Here is a 15,995-nt window from a genome sequence, read left to right on the forward strand (position 1 = left end):
AGAATGGTGAAGCAAAGAATGGCAAAGTATACAAAAGAAAACAATACAGTAGTTATAAAATTTAAAAACCTGCACATGAAATATTCAGCATTCATGATGTAAAAGTATGTTTTAAAGTATAAGACATGCATGGAAATAAAACATATTATTCATGATTCATTGGTTATCTCTGAAAAGAGAAGGAAAAAATAGAATCAGTAAGTTTGGCAAACATATTATGATTTTATAAAACTAGAAGAGAAACGCAGGAGTACTTATGATGTTTGCAAGAAAATTATTGTATATGTAAAAATCTATAAAACAAAATTAAATAGAAAAAACTTAGGAAATAAAAATACGTGAAATAAAATAATATGAAACCTGCAATAAGGTAAAAATGCACAAACTAGATACTATATCCTACCATCCACACAGCTAACAGATAATAGGAAAAAAGAAAAAGAACACAAAGGTATTGTAATTCTGTGCAGACAATGTATCTAAAAGTGTACCTTGACTTAGTACAATTGTCTTACATGTTTTATACATTCTTTGGCCTATATCCTGGTTTTTACTTTGTGTATATGATAATTATCTTTGTAAAGTCTTATAAATAAATAAATCTAATGCTGGAAAAACAAAAAGGGGGAGGAAGGAAAGGGAGGGGCAGAAGGGAACTGAAATGTGTCATGTACTTGCGCCAGGCCCCTACAGTGAATGGAATCACTAGATACTGCAATAATGATAAATAAGAAGAAGAAGAAGAGTTTAAAAAGACACTAAAACTAAACAAAAAAATTCTAAGATGCTCAAACTGGAACACTTACTTAACTACTTTTCTAGGAGGTAAGTCCTTGCATATGGATCCTGTTATAATTTGGATTTAAAAATTTTATTACCTCAAATTTTGAGAGCTTTGGCAACTAATGCATCTCCTTAAATTCTGGAGAAAGAGTCAAAATGAACTGCCAGTTCTATCTTCTGCTACTCAACTATATGCAGTGTAGCTCACCAGGAGTGACTGCAACTACCTTCCCCATTATATATATTTCTGAGTTAGACTGATGACATAAATTCATATCTCTAAAAGCAAATGAAATTATATTGTTATAAATAGAGAGAAGCTCCAGCCTGGGTACAACATGCATACTCCCAACAAACCACTCCAGACAGTTTCTTCTGCCTAAAATAATCCAGAGTCTTTTGTTGAAGGAAACCATGAATCTTACTACTCCTAGCAGCAAGAATATCTTTCTGCACTTTTGTCTGAGAGAAAATTTCTCGTGGCAGAGAGGAGAGGGAGGGAGCATATAGCAAGAACTATAATTCAAAGGAGAAAAAAAAACGGTCATGTTTTTGTCTCACCTTGCTCACTTTGAGTCAACTAGGGATTTGACCTCCTTATAAAGAGGCTAAATTTTTAACATAATATAAAACCTGACATAAATACAATTGAATTTAAAGTAGAACTGCTTTTGGTCTTTGATTTTTTTCTAGAACCTCTGACAGGCACTAGAGCCCAAAAGAAATTAGCAATGTAAAAAGGTATTTTTTTTTTCTTTATAACAAGTCAGGATTCTTCATTTTATTTCCTATTTTTCTAGTTACTGTGGCCACAGAGGTTGTTAGACAATGAGGAGACCCTCCAGGGAGAAGTCAGAATCTCCAGCACCATCCTCACTCCATTCCTCATGACCAGAGTGACTGGGGTCTGTATTCCCAAAGAAGTTTTGTCACTGGCTCACCATCCTGAGCTTAGAGACAGGAAACTTCCACCCCAGTAAGTACCGTGTGTCTCCTCTGACTTCTAAGGACCACAGACGTTGTGGTATTTTCATTAAGACTTCTAGGACAAGTACAACTTGTGATGTAGACTTGTGGTTTATTTTTAAACTTCTTGCAGCCTAGACTGTGTAACATAAATGAATGTGACACCTCCAATAGAGAACAGTCTCCCTCACTGGGGATGTGCTCCAGGGGTGGTGAGCTGACATTTATTTAGAAGATCACGCTTCAGAGGCAGCATCTCCAAGGCAGAGATTAATCATCTCAGATTAACATTAGAAGTTTGTCAGTCAGAAAGATGGAAGTTACAAACAGTTCTGTTGATGAAATCAGCAGTTTGTTAATAAGCATAATAGATATTAGATATGGACATTCTTTGGGGAGGATGATGATCAAGGACACGTTAGAATACACCAGATAATTCCTACTCTTACATGAACAGAGAACAAAATGCAACTTCACCTTAGTAGTGGCCCCTTAAATTTGATTTCTCATTAATCCTGAGATGCTGGTTTGGAGGATTCTTTTTTTTAATTGAGTTTATTGGTACAATCTAGGTATATAATACAGTTACATTCATTATTGGGATCCTGTACCTTTACATGATAGGTCTTGATTCTCATTTTTTCCCCTTGTCCCTACCCTCCCTTCACCCCCTCCTCCCCTCCCCATTTACAAACACTTTATTTACCTTCCCACTCCCTACACCTTTAGCCCTTTACTTCCTATTTCACATTATTAATTGTCTCCTTAGGATCCTGTGTACTATTATAGTTTTTCACACCAGAGAAACTATTCGGCATTTCACTTAAAGAAATCTCTGTATGGACATTTAAAATAGGGAATCCTAAAATAAAACTAAAAAGGAAAGTAAAAGAGAAAAGGCAATGACATAAGATTAAAATAATCCTTAATTCTGAAGATAAAAATGGTCCCTTAACATATTTAAATTGCTTCTTGCTCTTGTAGTCTTATCTTATTCTTTTTTTCATTATTTAGAGAATACTTTATTAGTTTCTGTAATCAAACCCACATAGATATGACCTTACATATTTAATACAGTGTGTTACCCTTGTACAAATGGAAAAAAAATAAAAAATAAAAATAAAAAAACTAACATTTCTAGACCAATGTGGCTGTCCATTTCTGTACAATGCCAACTCAACACAGTAAATTGTGATAACTTTTTCCAAAGTTGATTCTTGATCATTTGATACTGCAAAGAAAATTTTGTTAGAAAATTTAAACCACAGATTAGTGAGTACTTGCCTTAATTGAAACTTTCTTACTTTTAGAGTAGACAAAAGGAAAGATCCAGCCCTTCAATGAGTTTTTACAACTTTGTGTTTGCTTGCTTTAGATCTCAGAAGTACAGAAGAATTCTGCTTGAGAGTTTCTTTCCTTATTCCACACAGGGACACTGAGAGGGGAAGAGCAAATAGTACCTATCTTTAATACTAAACAGAAGCTATTGGAGTACATAGCCAAGTTAGTTTAAGTCAAGATTTTGTTAGCATAAGAGCTAAGGGAAACTCAAATATTGGTTTGAAATAGAAGCAAAAAAAAGAAAAAGTCCAGAAGATGTAATTGGGCATTAAGTGGCTCATGGAAAAGGGAGTGAGTGCCCAATATCTTTCCAGAGATAAAGGCAGGGGGAGAAGAACTGGAAAGAAATTCTGAAAATTGAAAACTAGAAGGCTATTAAAATATAATTTCAAAACCTGGGAATAAGATAAAATAATGACTACATGTCCTTTCAAGATCGTAAGAATATTGTCTAACATATTAGATTATTTAATTTTATAGGAGAATATACATCTCACAAGTGCAAGGTCCTGAGTTCAATCCCCAGTACCACAAAAACAAAAACAAACCAAAAAAAGATGTGTTTCTAATGGACTGATTTGTTTTTTGCACATGCAACTGATCATTGGATATTTGATTTGTTTTGCTTTTTTAATGCCCTTTCAAAATTCTCATTTTTCTTTCTTTTTGGTACTGGGGTTAGAACTAAGGTCCTTACACTTAGCAGACAGGCAGTGGAACCACTGAGCTAAATCACATTTGTTTGATTACTTACCACTGTGCAGAATTTATAAACTTTGAAACAATATGATAACTTGTCTGATGGAAAAGCAAAATTATATCTAAACAGTAGATTACTGTTGTTAGGAAGTGAACAAATTTTTAAACTAAATTTATTCCAGTAATCACTCTTTCATAAGTTGGATATACTCAGTTTTGCAAATTCTCTTTGAACCAGCTTTAACATCCTGCTGTTTCCCTCATTAATGAGTTGAGTATATCTTTAACATAAAAGACATGTTTAAAATATGTTTAAAATTATACTTTGGTATAAAGTTGAAAGAGTTGCTGAATCACCTGTAGGTAATTGGCAATTGCTCAAAGAACTAGCCATAGATTATTGTTTTATTATTATTCCTCTCCAAATATCTACATGGAAAGGTGTCAAATGTTTTCTTTGGAAGGAAATATTTTCATCCTCATTAAGAGAAAAAAAATGGAGTTTGATGGAAATAAATTTGCCCTATTAAAATTGCCAGAGTTTATAAGCAAGGGATATCTTTCTTGAGTCTTTTCCCTAAATTATACAACAAAGTGAAATTAAAGACGTGCCACATTCTTACACTTCCATCTCAAGAAACCCTCACTGCTTACTGCTGGATGTTGCTCCAAGCATTTTGCTGAAACCATTCATAGCCATCTGGCCAAGCTTTCAGGGCCTGGGGCTCACTTTCCTTCAACTGTGAGGTGATTTGGATTCTTATAAAGAAAGCAAAGATGTTTTATGGGCTTTTTCCTGCACTTTTCCTAATAGTTCAACAACATAATCTTGGTTTTTGTTCATTTAGGGAACAATACAATTATTGTTGCAATTTTTTTTTTTTTTTGGTACTGGGGATTGAACTCGGGTCCTTGTGCTTGCAAGGCAGGCCACCAAACCACTGAGCTAAATCCCAGGCCCTATTGTTGCAGTTTTTGAGCTGACAGAGAATGAAAGAAACCCAGGAAAAGAAAAATGTTCTACCACCAACCTTTTTTCCAGTGTTGAAGCTAAAACTGAAACGTGTAATATCTTCGACCTCAGTTTTTCACTTATCTTTCTTCCTTTAAAACACAAAAACTGACTTTCACATACAAAGAAAGGACTGAGAAGTAAGAGCTTTAAGCCTCCCAGAGAAGAGCTGTCAAATATAGTAAAGGTAAACGAGATGACCAAGTCAGCCCTTCTGCTGTGACATTAGTGCCCTGTGCTGGGCTAGGTTGATGAGTTCAGTGTCTCCTTTAAAGAGGCAAAATGACAAACCAGATGGTTGAATAACACCATTTTAAATGCTGTGAGGCAAACCCTAAATGTTACAGAAATTCAGAAAGGTAGAGATGGGATAGAAGAGGGGAAACCAGGAGTTCTGGAGAAATAAGGAAGCTGCCATGCAGAGATAAGGCTCTATCAACAGCTGGAGTATTCTGTAAAATTGGAGAGGAAGAAAGCAATATTTCTAGGAACAAGATGTATCTGTCTGCGACACATAAAGTTAGAAAATAATAATAATAAAAGTACTATAGAGTCCTTAAAATCTGTCAGGTAGAGCATACGTAACCATTTTCATGCATGCCATGTATGTGATTAATTTCATATAATCATTATTCCTGTAAAATAGATATAATAATGGCCAGGAGGACAAAGACTTGGTGCCAAAGATCTGGAAAAGGATAACCGTGCTCACTCCTTTTATGAGCGCACACCTCCTGGGAGATGAGGAGCCTGCCTGCGCCAGGCACAAAGGAGGAAGGAAAGTCACTTGAAATGGCAAAGTACAGAGAAATAGAGAAGGCAAAGGAGCCTAACTTGAACTAGCAGGCATTAAAGAATTACTGCACATCTTCCCTCAGACATATTGCATGTTGAAGTCAAGGAGTGAGACGAAAAGCAAAGAGGAGAGTGAGACTATAGATACATTTTCTTGCCATCATCAAAGATGTTTTATTTTTTAAAATGATTTTTCCCAACGTATAGTTAAAGACTTCCTTATAATTTATGTTGTTTAAATTATAAAATCTGATTAATAAATGAATCATAAAGAATGAAATATTTTTGAAGACTGTACCTTACTTGGTTCTAATCATAACACTGAGAGATGAGAAAGGCAGGCATTGTTTGCCATTTTATGGGTGAGGGAAATGAGGCACAGAAAATTAACGTGATTTTCTTTTCCTGACATCAGCTCTCATGAATGATCACATTACCTACTAGAGCCAAACTAGAAAGGCATTTGGAAATCATCCTTGATCTTCTCTTTCTTTCTCTGGCCTAGCCCAATCCAGTCACCATTCCCAAACAGTCCTACATCACTTTCACAAATCTCACCTGCAATTCCCCCACCCACGGTGCAGACTGATTTAACTGAGGCATTCATCAGTCAGTCATTTTTAACCTACAGTCCCCCAACAATCTGCCTCCTTTTTCACTGACATCTAATCTATTTTTCTACTCCTGGTAGGTTTTTTGTTGGTGGTCTTGATATTTTTGGTGCCACTTGAAAGGTTTTCATTATTGTTAATGAATAAATACACATTCCTTGGTAGTTTCAGCGGATAGTTAGGCACATACCCCCACCAAGATTCTTAGGATGAAATTCTAATTTCTAAAGTGACAGTATTAGTGTATGGGGCCCTTGACGGACAGAGGCATCATCAATGGAAATAGTACCTTTATAAAAAGAGACCCCAAGGAATAAGGCAGCTCCCTTCTACCATAGGAAGATACAACTAATAGATACATTTATAAGGTGCACAAAATTTACCAGTGGATCAATGTTGGACTTTTAGCCTCTAATACTCTGAAAAATAAATTACCATAATTTATAGGTCATGTATTTTCTGGTAGTTTGTTATAGCCACTTGAACAGATGAAGACATTGCCCTCATTAAAGAATCTCCAAATAGTTCATTCACCCCTTTTGCTATGTGAGGGCACCACTGACGAGCTAGGAAACCGGCACTCATCAGACATGAAATCAGCTGGTACCTCGATCTTGGACTACCTAGCCTCCATAACCATAAGAAATAAACTCCTTCTGCTTGTAAGTCACCTGGCCTGTGGTATGTTGTTTCACTAGCCCAAATGGACTAAGGCAGCGGAACATACAAGGCTCCTCATGATCCAGCCCTCATGCAATCCTAGGGTTATCCCTGGCAGTTTACCCTTCACATATTTACCTTCCCAGTCATATTTCCACACACCATATCTTTGAGCCATACAAGTACTTGCTGTTTCACTCTGGACGTCTCTGAATGTCAGCACATGTCTCTGTGTGTGGAATTCTCTTCCTTAATGTCTTCTTCAACATAACTCCCTATTCAGTCTCTCAAAATTCACTTGATTATGTCCCCTTCCTCAGAAAGACTTTCCAACTCTTCCTGTCTTAGAGTCTGAAGAATTTCTAAATACCCTTGGCTGCATGATCATACTTACCACTCTCACTCCACACCATGCTTTTTTGTTTGTATTATCACAAGATTCCAACTGTGCCATTACATTTTATGAATTTATCTTTGTTTCTGTGCATTGGCATGTGTGCCGTCCATTCTTTTTAATACATCTGCATTAAAAGTGTTTTGTTTGGTTAGGTTTGGTTTGGTAAAAGTACTTTCTCAGCATCTGAGGAGCATGAGAGATATAACACATGTTCCTTCTTCATAAAGAAGTTCTGCAAACCAGAGAAACTGATGATAATATTCAAGGAAAAATAACAAAGCATTTATCCAATGTAGCAGGTCGAACAGCAGTCTCCCCCAAAAGAGATGTCCAGTCAGGGGCTTTGAATGTAACCTTGTTTAGAAGAAGGATCATTACAGATAAAATTAAGGTAAAGATCTCATCTGAGATCATCCTGTATCACCCCATGGGCCCTAAGTATCATGGCAAGGGTCCTCATAGGAGAAGATGCAAGCATAAGAAGAGAAACCGAGAGAAGAGCAGAGACAGAGGCAGGGACTGCAGTGAAATGTCCACAAGCTGAGCAACATCAAGCTAGGGGGGAGAGCACAGAATGGATTTCCGCTCATCCCACTGACATTCTGATTTTGGATTTCACTGAGAGAAAATAAAATGTTGTTGTTTGAAACTGCTTGATTTTGGGGAATTTGTTCCAGCAGCCATAGCAAATAAAATACCAAGTAATAATATAAAACCATTTTGTTTTCAGAGTGCTTTTGCATATGTCAATTAATTTCCTAAAATTTAAGGCAGGATCTTCTTCTTTTTCCATGCATGCTCTTTTTCCAAGTGTTGGAACCCAGTGTTCCAGTAATTGCGTACTAAATACTGATTGACAGAAAGTTATATTTTGTGTGATAAAGATGGAGATACTACCACAAGCAGAACAAAATGCATACAAATACAGAAATATGTGTCTTCCGTACTTCTGAAAATGAAAAAAAAAAAAAAAACCTGTCAGATACAGGAAAGAGCTGTCAAAAGGACATAATATCAAGTACATGAATTGTGAAGCACAAAGTCACAGGGCAAGTTGTTTTGTGATAGAGTAAAAGCATAAATTTTTCATTAACTTGGAAAATAAATATCTACCACCTCATCTAGATTTTGTGTCTCTCCCAGCATTTTACCATGCTATACACCAATTCCCAACTGAGGAGAGGTAAAGTGGTAACTACTTTGTTTAAAGCAACTTAGGACTTTAGCCCTGAAAACAAGATTTTGGTTTGCAAGAATAATTGGGCAATAAAAAACAATGAGGAAAATATATGGTAGATATTATTGGTTGAACGTAACAATGGTGAAATAAAAGCCATTCAAATTTTTCTTGTTTTATGATTTAAAATTCAGTAGCCTGCACTCTTAGTTGATGTCAAGTACTATAACACATGGAACTTATGTTCTAGAGCAGGATTTGTGAAACTATAAAGCATTGTGCAATGTAAGTTATAGCAATAGCTTTGGAATCATCTGCTTCTACCAAAAGTTAATGGTTAATAACTTGTGTTTATAATATTTGAGGCTCATTAATAGGCTCTTTTCTGATATTAATTTAATATAACAATTTATTATAATCTATTTTACAGAGGAGGAAATTGAGACATAGAGAAATAAAATAGTCTACTGCTTGAGTCATCAGGAAGTCATAGAGATAAGACTGAAACTTAGCAGCTCATTTCCAGAGCTCTTGGTCTCAAGTACTGACTCAAATTGCATCTATATGAGTGGAACTCGAACAGGAAAAAATTACTTTGTGGAATGAATTCATGGGCTTTAGTCCACATTAGAAAGCAAAAAGTAACCAACCACCTCAGTCTCATACTTACAATTGGAAAAAATATGAGAAATCCTAGCACTTATTTTACAGGATTAATGTGAGGATTCAAAAATGGAACAGCCGTAAATGTTCCCAGCATAGGGAAGGACAAAAAAACAATAAGAATGTAATAAACATTGAATTTTTAACACACATACGCACACACTCACAAACACACACACACACACACTGTTCTATGAACCTTTTACACTCATCTGATAATTAGCTTAAAATTTGCCTAAAGATGCATAAAAATCCCACTAAAAATATATAGTAAATCCAGAAGCGATTGCCTATAACAGAAAACCAATGGTGTATTTCTCCTAAATTAATTCATTTTCCTCCTGAGCATTATATGAAGACTTTATTTCATGGTCCAACATTTTTAGAAGGAATTATGAGATCTTTTCTGTACAATGGAATCTGAAGAATGTACATAGATCATTTCTAGATCTGGCCCCTGAAGCCTCTACTATCTCTACTATACCAGTTTCTATATAATAATCCTCTTATTGAATAACTAGAAAATTTGTTGAAATCAAAACCAAAATACAAAATAAAAATATCTATTTAAAGGCATCAGAGATGTTTAAAGGCACTGAAGAGTTAACAAGGCAAATGGAACTAAGGGATTATGATGACACAGATACGGAAAAATTCACTAAGATTAACATGGATTCTACAGTATTTTTATTAAATTTACCACCTCTCAATATACACAAAAAACAAAATTTAGAGAATAGAGAAGGAAGGAAAAGCTAAAATCCCGAGAGGTTAATCAGACTTACTAACCTTACATTACAGTGCAGGGAGAAAAATCAGAAGTTGAAGTCCTAACTAGATGCAAAATCTTCATAGTATCACAAACAGTAGTTAAAACCATGCAGAAATGAAACAGGTCTCAAAAGAATTGAAATATGGCTTCAAATCCACTCCAAGTGTTTGGCTAGAAGCTAAAACAAAGACCTCTCTAGAGAAAGATAACATCATTTGTAGAATGTAACTTTTACTAAACACATCTGGTATTTCATTTAGAACTGCCAGGCATCTCAAAAGATAGAAGAGAAAAAGCATTTAATAAAAATAGAACTAAAGGTGATCCATAGCTACGAATTATGGACTTAACCTGGATAATACGTTTAAAAAAATAGATACAAGATGATTTCATAAGAAGACTTGAGTCTCTAAAAAATTGAGATTCTAGAACTTTTCTTATTTTTTAAAAAAATTAAGACTATTAGAGTTAATTTCACAATAGAATGGGAACAGTTGAAAGGATTAGTCATAATAAACTTAAATCAGTAGATAGTATCTGGACTGAAATATAACGAAGATAAAAATTAGATACAGAAAAACATATAAAAGAAAAATAGGGCAGAATGGAAATATAGAAGACATGAGATGTGGCTGAAGGAGTGTTTAAGTTTAAAACATCACTCTAATGAAAGACACATTGCTATTAATCTCCCTCAAAATACTCCTCCTCACTTTGAACACACATCCCATCGTTCTTGCCTCTTTCTGAAGCAGTTCTGGAAGTCCTCTTTCATGAGTATCTTTGGTTGTAATGTCATGGCTGCCGTCATGTTCTGAATCAATTTATACCTTTTAAAACTCATGGTCATTTTGACTTTAGCGCAGAACCAGAAGTTGCATGCTGCCACATCTGGTGAATAAGGTGGACTAGGACACATCATAAGGTTTTTACCACCTACCTTTCCACTGGATGGTGCTCAGCATCCTCCATATTTTTTTATTATACCTCATAAAGGTACTCAAGAAAGTCATCACCCTTGTACATGTAATTGGACTCTCAGTCATGGGAGAAAAATAAGGCAAAAATATTTTGAGGAGACCATTTTCAAGACAAATGCAAAACATTGTGGACAAAAATAAGTTCTATGGATTCAAAACAGATTAATACAATGAAGACTGCACTTGGGCACACCATGACAAGACTAATGAAACAAAACAGTCTTAAAAATCCCCATAGTATAAGAAATCCCTTACTATCAAAGGAGTAAGGCATCAAAGGAGTAAGGGAGCTGATTTCTCAACCAAAGCAACAAAGGCAAGGTAACAATGAAGTCACATCTTTAAACTACTGAAAGAACATGCATGTCAAGAAAAATTCTATGTCAGATGAAAATATCTTGAAAATGAAATAACATTTTATAACAGAAAACAACCGAAGAGTTTGTCACAACAGCCCTTCACTGAAATAAATATTAAAAGGCAAAAACACCTAGAAAGAAGTCAAAACAATCTTAGGAGATCAAAGAAAACATGGAGAACTTAAATTAGTAAATTTTACAAGTAAGTAAATTAGTAAATTTTATGAGTAAGTATCATTGTAACAATTGCAATGCCATATCTAGTAAGGCAGTGTGGGATGGGTGCAAGGATAGGCATATAAAACTAGTGTAACAGAGTTAAGGTCTAGAAATAGATTATCCTGATTGAGTTCCAGCAAAAGTATCATAGGCATCCAGTAGAGGAACCCAGACGTCTCAATAAATTGTGCTGAAACAAAAGGATTTTCACTTGGGTAGAAAAGAGACCTTGACATTTAATACAATAAATTATTTAGGATAGATTGTACATTTAAATTGAAAAGTAAAATAACAATAAAATTCCTAGAATAAATACATTAAAAAATCTTCATGATGTCATTTGGTTAGGATGTAAGGTAACTTTACTTTCATTGCTAGAAGCATAAATTGATTCAGTCATTTTCAAAAATGTCTGGCAGTATCAAATAAAGCCAATCATAATACTAAACTATGCTCATTACTTCTATTTCTGGTATATACCTAAGGGAAATTAGTGCATTTGACCCCTGTAAGACAATATACAAGAATGTCCACAGCAGGCTTATTCATAATAGCCCCAAAGTAGGAAAGAACCCATAAATTCTCATTTAAAAAAAAGAACATATGAATGAATTATGATATAGTCACATATGGAATATTACAGAGAAATAAAATAGAACAAACAACTGATAGACACATCAAAATGAAAGAATCTCATAGACATTGTGTTATGTAAAGTCGGAAAAGTCTAACTGTATTGATATAAAATTATAGAACAGCCATCTTTGTATGATAATCAACTAAGTGGTAATCTAAGTAAGAACAGAGGCAATCATAAGGGGACTAGTTAAACATGGAAGGACCCACGAGAGGCTCTTCATGCATTGTCTTGATCTGGCTGATGATTATGTGAGTCCATGAATAAGAAAAAATGAAACAGACTTACACTTAAAATTATTGCCTTGGTGCATACATAGCAACCACAACAAAAAAAGAGAAGTGAAAGGAAAACCTATTAAAGGGTATAAGTTAATAAAAGAAACCTACAATGTCAAATAAGCAACAAAAGTCACCTAAAGTAACAAAACAACCCCAACTATGCCAAGGTCCATCCTTAGAATAGACTCATCAAGATAAAAAGAGAAAGAACAACTGTGGAATTTTATGGGTATATAAAGAAAGTACATGATCATCTGAACAAATTAGTTTTTTGAGATAGAGTTCTCACTGTGCAGTCCAGGCTGGCCTTGAACTCATGATGTTGCCTCAGCTGGCCTCAAAATCACAGCAATCCTCTTGCCTCATCCTCCCAAGTGCTCGCTAGGATCACAGGCTTAGGCCATCACACTTGACTACTCTGAACAAATTTATACCAATAATGTTAAAATGTAGATGAAACTTATATTCTGGGAAAAATACAACCTCCCAAACTTACAAGAAATTTGTTTCAATTTTAAAAGAAATAGAATACCAGAGAATACTTATATCTATGAAAGTAAATCAATTCATAACTAAAAATGTTCTGACAAAAGAACATTACTGACCCAGAAAAATTCCACTAGCTTATACAAATTCTTCGAAATATACACAAGTAAGAATCACACTATCATTAGTAAAATAATTAGTAATACAAAATAAGATATCTTTCTAATTTATATTATGAAATTAGAGTGACATTGGTCCCAAAACCTATAAAGATATTAAAAGAAAGACAAATCACAGGCTAATCTCTCTTAAGCAAGAATGAAAGTCATTAATAGAATTTTCACTATTCAGTCCAGCAATGTCTAAAAAATCATGTTGGTTTTATTCCAAGGACGCAAACTGGTTTAATATTTGGTTACTACAGAGTTAGCACTAATATAGATATAACTTATTACATTACCAATATAGAAGAATATCTACATGGCACTCTCAATAGATTTGGAAAAAATTAATAAATTTAAATACTTATTTAAAAAAAATAACCTAATAGAAATTATCTTAACATATAAAAAATGTCTAGATAATAATTATACTGGTAATAATTATTTTACTACAAACATCATACTTAATGGTGAGTTAATGAAATCCTTGCCCCTCGACAACAGGAGTGAGACAAGAATGTCCTCTTTCAGCACATTTATTCAACATCATATTGAAAATATTTGTCATGAATTTAGAAAGAGAAATAAAAGTCAAAAGGATTAGAAAAATTAAAGCTCAAGCCAGGCGTTGTGGCGCACGCTTGTAATCCCAGCACTCAGGAGGCTGAGGCAGGAGGATTGCTGCGAGTTGGAAACCAGCCTGGGCTACATAGTGAGTTCCAGGTCAGTTTCACCTACATAGTGAGACCCTGTCTCAAAAAAAAAAAAAAAAATCAAAACTCTATTTACAATTTTTAAAAATTTGCAGATAAAGTAGTAGGATTAACAAGCGAGTTCCACAAGCCCATTGGATAAAAAGTTAAAAGATAGAGATCAATCTGCTTCTGCATCAAGGAACAGAAAGTACACAGGGCTCCCGAGTCTTTACATAGGGTCAATGTTTTAAAAAATGGTCATTAAATAAAAATAGTATATATAATTTTTAAAAACTTATCTATCTTTGTCTCCATGCTGAAAGCATGCAGTGAATCACACAGTGGTATCAAAATAACAAAATAACAAAGCAGGGAAGGCAGACAGGAAGGGCTAACGATGGACTCACAAATTCAAACAGAGTGGGCCAGAGAGGTCACCCTGAAAAAGGTGACATTTAAGTCAAGCCCAAAAGGAGAGAAGGGAATGAGATTTTCTAATACGAGGGAAGTGTACAAACAAGTGCAAAGGAAAGACTTTGGAGGATTACACAGAGGAAGGCACGCGTGAGTTTGGGTTTTAACTGACCATTCTGGCTGTGATTTGTAGAATCCACTGCAGAGGGGTAACAGAGGAAGCAGGCGATTTAAGGAAAGGGACTATGCATAGTAGTTAAAGTGGGAGATGAAGGCTGAGGAACAAAATTCATATTGGAGAAGCTTCTTTTACATACACCAAGTTTTGAAAGGGAACATTCTTTCCCTAAAGAGAACAGAGATGGAGGAGCTCCAAAAGGCACTGTGAAGCCTTCACAAACTGCTAATTAAGCCTGGCAACGCAAGAAGTAGAAGGAGAAAAATGCTTGCTTCTAACATTACAGAGAGACAAATGTTTACCCTCTCAAATCAAGACTGGCAATAGAAAATGAACAAAGCTCCATCTAAGGAGCATTCATCTGTCTTCTGCACGCGTGTGTGTACAGATGGCCAGGACGCAAGACTCAGGGATAGGAAAAGGACAGCAATGCAGAGTGAAGCTCTCCGGCCCTGCTGGATCTTCCAACCAGAATGGCCCTTGGCAAGCAGATTCCTGGCAGCAGCAGTTCCTTAAAACGCTGAAGCCAAAGACACCAGCTTCTGAGATTCTGTAACCAGTACTTTCAAGTAAGGGTTAACCCAAAAGTAATCAGGCCCCTTACCAAGGACATCGAAACACAACAGCAACAGTCAACAGGCTTCAGTCTTCATGCATGTCTTGCTTTTGGGTCTTCCCAGAATCCTAAGAAAGGATTCAAGGGGAGAAAGGCACCCTTCTCCATTGTTAGTGGGAGTGCAGACTGGTGCAACCACTGTGGAAATCAATATGGAGATACCTCAAAGAATTAGGATTAGAGGTTCCATTTGACCCAGCCATCCCCCTGCTCAGTATCTGTACAAAAGAATTGAAAGAATCATACCACAGTGATATATGCGCACCTATGTTTATAGCGGCACAGTTTGTAACAGCTAAAACTTGGAAATAGCCCAATTGCCCATCAGTTAGAGACTGGATAAAGAAGATGTGGTTTTCTATAAAATAGAGCACTACTCAGCCATAAAGAATGAGACACTAGAGTCATTCATAGGAAAATGGATGCAATTTAAGACCATACTAAGTGAAATAAATAAGTCACACATGTGTAAGTATCGAATAGTTTCTCTGGTGTGAAAAATTAAAAGTGTAAATAAGATCCAAATGGTATATAACTGACAATGTGAAATTGGAAGAAAAGGTCTAAAGGTGTAGGGGAAGTGGGAAGGGTAGGGGAAAGGAAATAAGGGAAAAGAAAAAATAGGAGGAAATGAAAAATAATGGAAACAAAGTTTTTGTAAATAGGGAAGGGTGGAGGGGTGAAGGGAGGGCAGGGGTAAGGGGAAAAAATGAAAACCAAGACCTGTCATGTAAAGGTACAAGATCCCGATGATAAATGTAACTGTACTTTATACCTAAAATGTACCAATAAACTCAATGAGAAAAAAAAAGATTTATGTGGGAGTTAGAACCAAAGTTACTGAGAAAGTAGAGAGGTGACACAAGAAGAGAAAGCAGCCTACCAAGCCACTTTCCTTGTGGATAAATGAAGCATAATCCTTAGTGGAGACTCTAGAAAACTGTACAATAATGCCAAAGAGTTACACCACCCAAGGAACTATGGACCTGGGGCACTCAAACACCAACTTTTGCCCATTATTGGATGAAGTCGGCTGAGGACTGATGTTATCTGCGCAGCCGTTCTTCTGGAATTGAAGATTTCAGAGAGCAGG

The 15,995-nt window shown here is 35.5% G+C and overlaps 1 protein-coding gene across 2 annotated transcripts in view; it reads right to left on the reverse strand.

The window, feature by feature from the left end:
* Rbms3 (RNA binding motif single stranded interacting protein 3) overlaps positions 1-15,995 on the reverse strand; it is a 1,373,556-nt gene that overhangs the window by 1,051,936 nt on the left and 305,625 nt on the right. The gene's annotated exons all lie outside the window — the stretch shown is intronic.

Source organism: Fukomys damarensis, unplaced genomic scaffold, assembly GCF_012274545.1.
Source record: "Fukomys damarensis isolate Sample0158 unplaced genomic scaffold, DMR_v1.0_HiC HiC_scaffold_28, whole genome shotgun sequence".
NCBI lineage: Eukaryota > Metazoa > Chordata > Mammalia > Rodentia > Bathyergidae > Fukomys > Fukomys damarensis.